The 5,186-nt window shown below is 37.9% G+C and overlaps 1 pseudogene; it reads left to right on the top strand.

Moving 5' to 3' along the window:
* Positions 1–2,859: 2,859 nt before the first annotated feature.
* On the top strand, positions 2,860–3,814 carry LOC109460097 (glyceraldehyde-3-phosphate dehydrogenase; annotated as a pseudogene).
* The last annotated feature ends 1,372 nt before the right edge of the window (positions 3,815–5,186 follow it).

The following is a 5,186-nucleotide window of genomic DNA, read 5'->3' as shown; positions in this document are numbered from 1 at the left end:
TTTAAATACTGATGCTAAGGTCTTAGCAGGTGACGAAGTCAACTCTTGATATTTCAGACACTGAGCTTCTCAAGTCCTTCTCACTCATAATAAAGACATGAATTTTAATTTCCTCCTCAATTAACAAGGCCTTTACCTTTACATTAAGTTTAAAGGTTAAAGTAAAATTACTGGATTTCACATATACCTAGGAAAGGATATCTAAGTCAGGTCAACACAAGTAACTTTGAGAAGGTACATAACAAGCTACAGCCTTTGTAAGTGAAAAGTTCCAATATAGGAAATATAGAAATGGTGACAGTGCTTATTATTTTGCCAACTAATTTACAGGGCATAGGGAATATGGTAGCATTTTTTTTTTTTTTTTTTTTTTTAATGAGTGTGATGTGAAAATGAGCTAATGAGAAGAGGCAATAGAGATAACTAGGTCTAAAAGTATGGCTTTCTTTTCTTTCTTTCTTTCTTTTTTTTTTTTTTTACCAAGTGGAAAAAGCACACAGCTTACATATGATATGTTTTTCAATGCTTAGGAAAATGACGAGAGGTGTTTTGGGAGGGAAATGATATATTAGGCAAGACTCTTTCATTTCTTAGAGATGGGAAAGTCCCCAGCTCCACAAGTTTAAATGAACGAACAAACAAACAAAAAAGCCTTTATTATGTAACAATAATTCTTAGAGATATGTGGCTTCAGGAGCGGCTGAATCCAGGTGCTCAAAAATCTTATCAACACTAAGACTTGACACTTGCTCTTTTCATCTCTTAGCGATGCTGTGCTATCTGTGGGATTCCTTCTTAGACTGCATACTGCCTCTTGCTGGCAAAAGAGATGTCAAGGGCTCCAACCTGTGTTATATTCTCTCAGCTACTGCGTGAGAAACAATGTCTCTTTTCTTTCTGTTCATCAGAAGCGCTCAGTACAACAGAAGCTCTAAGTGGACCAATTCGTGTCGTGTTCATCCCTATACCATCTCTCAGGAGAGGGAGGCCACTCCTGTGTCAGTGTTTTTCAAAATCCCAAAGACTGAGAAAATGCAAAAGTGGTACTTTCTGAAGGGGAAGTGAGAGTGCTATAAGCAGAAAATAGAACCAAAGGAATATTTGTTTACTACTAAAGGTAAGGATAAAAGAATTCAATCTGAATTCAGTGAAAGATATTGACAAAAAAGGGGAGGTAAAAATTAAACACCTGCTTTCCTAGTGTTGCCTCTTCATTCACTTTCATTCAAGAAACTAAATCAAGATCTTTACAAGGGGAGAAGGAGATCTAGATAACATTTCTTCTCCATTTTCTTCTTGCCTTTCTAACCAGCTTATAGATACGTCCTACATGCTGATCCTCTGTGTTCTGTATTTGACACTTTAATTGAACTATACCAAAACTTTAAAGAAAAGAAGAGAGACATATTCCAAATCTCCAAGCAATTGGCAATGAATGGCATTACCTGTACCTACCTATAAGCTATGGGGGCAGAAAAGAAAGCAGAGAGACAGAAAAGGTTACAAGACACAAAAAGAATAGTAATGAGGGATAATCACAATTATCCTAAATTCTAGGCCACCAGAATGGATAGGGAAGAAAAAAATAGCATATATATTTACAAAATAAACCAACCACTACACAGTCTAATATGCAAGAGACAGTCATCATAATGCTTCCTTATGATAACTTTAATAAATGGCTTTGTTAGGTTGTAGTTTTATTTTTTTCCCAATTAGCTCTCTGATATGAGTTTAACCTGATAAACAAAGTATCCTATACCTTAAATGCTACTGTTACTGAGATGTCTGAGGCACCGAGCCTAGACAGACAGACTCACAATGTCTCCCCACGATCCCAATTTAATAAGGCTGGTTGAGTTAAATAAGGCGAATATGTTTCATTCATCTATGAAAAGTGTGAAAAAATCTGAAAACAATATTTTTTAAGGAATGCAAAGAAAGTAGGAACTGTTAGTGACAAAGGATTTATTATAACTGACTATATCTTACTTTGTATGAATATAGGTAGGCCTCAACTTTGTATGAATATAGGTAAAATCCTCAACAAGCTAAGTTAGGGTGACTTCATAAGAGCAGTGAAGAATATATTTGTCTAAACTCTGTCTGGCACAATCAAATGATTAAATTGGATGTGAAAGAGAAAGAAGAAATACACAGATAAACCTGTGAAGCCGACTGTTATTATGGAAGACTACAGGTCTGATATGAGAACAAAGTGTAGGTGGTGCCCAGTGATTCACTCATGAAACCAATTGGGAACAAGCAGGAAATAGCATTTATAACCCTAGATGCATGTATTTTTAGAGCCTGGATAATAAAGTGAACTTGAGAGTTTGATACTAAATTACATCTTTTATCAACTGATCAAATTCTATCTATATTCATATTTTTATGTATGTGTGGATATACATAATTTTTATGTGTTGAGAATGATCTTCAGACTAAACAAACAAAAAAAGCACAATGAACAGTATCAGTAAGAGGGGCTTCCATTATGGGTAGTTGGATGAATTATAGCAAAGCACCCATTGATTTAAATGAGGCTACATTTTAAGACTACTAAAAACTTGCATTTAAAATTACTATGCTGTTTTCAATCATCTTGAACTATCATAGAGAAATGGGCTTGGTGCCACAAGGCTGCAAATAAACAGCAGTAGTTCTTATTTTTAAAAAGGGACAGTAATTAGCTACATACCAACATTAGACTCGTAAGCCTGAGATGAATCTTAAGCACAATTAGCCAATTGTTAAAGAAATGGAGCTCTCTGCTGTTCTCTGTTCCACAGAGAGCCACATATTTTTGTGCAGTGCCAGCTGAAACCCTGAGACACTGCGGTCAAGTTCAGAGTAAGTAGATTTGGCCATATTGAGCATCTGGTCAGCAGGGTTGTTTTCAACTCTGGCAAAGTAGATATTGTCATCATCAATGACCCCTCCAGTGACCTCAGCGATATGGTTTACATGTTTCAGAATGATTCCACCTATGGCAAGTTATGGCACAATCAAAGCTGAGCATGGGAATTGTGTCATCGATGGAAGGCCCATCTCCATCTTTCAGGAAAGAGCTCCTACCTACATCAAATGGGGTAATGCAGTTCTAACTATGTTATGGAGTCCACGGGTATCTTCACTACCTTGGTGAAAGTTGGGGTTCACTTGAAGGATGGAGCCAAAAGGGTCATCATCATCTCTGTGCCTTCTGCAGATGCCCCCATATTCAGGCATAAACCATGAGGGGTATGATAATACCCTCGAGATTGTCAGCAATGCCTCTTCCACCACCAACTGCTTTGCCCCTCTGGCCAAGGTTATTCGTGACAACTTTAGCATCATGGGGGGAATTCATGACCACACTTCATGCCGTCACAGACAACCATAAAATTGTGATGGCCCCTTTGGACAGCTGTAGCATGATGGCCAACTGTATTCCCAGAACATCATCCCTGCTTCTACTGGTACTGCCAAGGCTGTGAGCAAGGTCACCGCTGAACTCACTGGAATGCTCACTGGCATGGCCTCCTGTGTCCCAGCCCCAATGTGTCAGTCAGAGATCAGACCTATAGTCTGGATAAAGCTACCAGATATGATGACATTAAGGCAGAGAAGTCTAAATCGTATCTTTGGCTACAATGAGGGCCAGGCTTTTTCCTGTGACTTTAACACTGACACCCACTCTTTCACCTTTGATGCTGGGCCTGGCATTGCCCTCAATGAGTACTTTGTTGATCTCATTTCCTGGTGTGATAATGAATTTAGCTACCGTAACAGGATGGTGGGCCTTATGGTCCACATGGCCTCCAAGGGATAACAGCCTCCTGGAGTTATCAGCCTCAGTGAAAGTACAAGAAGGAAGAAAGTAGCCCAGAGCTGCTGGGGAGTCATTGCCCAACTCAAACCTCCAACACCCTTAGACTCTTCCATCCTCAACAGTTTCCATCCTAGATCTCCTAAAGAAAGGGAGGAGCTTAGGGAACCCGACGTTATCATGTATCATCAATAAAGTAACCAGTGAAAAATACAAAAAAGAAAAAAAGAAATGGTTTACGAACTTTCAGAAATGGAAGTAGAGATCAGCAGGAGTTAGGATGAGTTCACAAGGAAAGACTCGGGTCAGACTGGCTTTATTCTCCTTTGGACAAGGATTCTAAAGATGTGGACTGTGTTCATCTGGATTTAGCAAGGCATTTGTCACAGTCACAATGGAAACATAACCTGAATATTCATACAGGGAAATAGATTCATAAGTGCCTAAACATCCAGATCAAAGATCCTAGTTAATGGATTGTATAAATCTTAGAGCACAGTTTTCTATTGTTTTTCAAATGTCTTTTCTTTCTTTCTCTTTAAAGAAACCTATCACATTTCAGCACCTACTGTGTGCTAGGCTTGTGCAAATCCCTTGACATGAATTTCATCCTCACAATGACCAATGAGATAGACAGTTTTCATATTTTGCACCACCTAAATTGAAAAATTTGCCAAAGGTGACCAAGCTATAAATAGAAAGTTTAAGTTTTTAAAATTTGCAAATTACATGAAGCTGGAGAAAGAACAATTATATTGGATTACAGAATCAGGCTCTAAGAGAATCTGAACTCATTAGTATATCAGATGAATTCATAGGTATTTGGTTAATAATTTCATTGTGAGTCAATAGTGTTGACATGGCTACTGAGCAAATATTGTAGGATAACTATATGAAGAAAAGGTGGTGGCATGCTTGCTTTTTCAGTATTTTCAGTTCCAATCTCTGCATCTTAATATGGGATATATATATATATATATATATATATATATATATATATATATATATATATATATCAGGATTCTTTTTCATGTCACTGACAGAAACTCCATATGTAAGAAAGGAATGTTTGGTTTACAGAGGTGAAAATAGTTCTCAGGTGACCTACAAGTCTGAAGAAAGAACTCCTGGAACCTTGACTTCAGGAATGGAAAAGAGGGTCTCAGAGCCACCAAATATCTAGGTTCTCAATCTCTCATCTCTGTTTATCACTGTTTCATTTTGCATGTTGGTCTCATCCTCTCCTATTTCATACAGGCCTTCACCACTTGCAGGAAGTGTGTGAGCTTAGTCATTCTAGCTGAAAGAGAAAGCTTCTTTTTGTCCAATGCCTATATATAAATCCCTGAGAAGAATTCTCTTTGGCTACTCAGTA

Source organism: Rhinolophus sinicus, linkage group LG06 (genome assembly GCF_036562045.2).
Source record: "Rhinolophus sinicus isolate RSC01 linkage group LG06, ASM3656204v1, whole genome shotgun sequence".
Taxonomy (NCBI): domain Eukaryota; kingdom Metazoa; phylum Chordata; class Mammalia; order Chiroptera; family Rhinolophidae; genus Rhinolophus; species Rhinolophus sinicus.
This window is presented reverse-complemented; position numbering and strand designations above follow the sequence as displayed.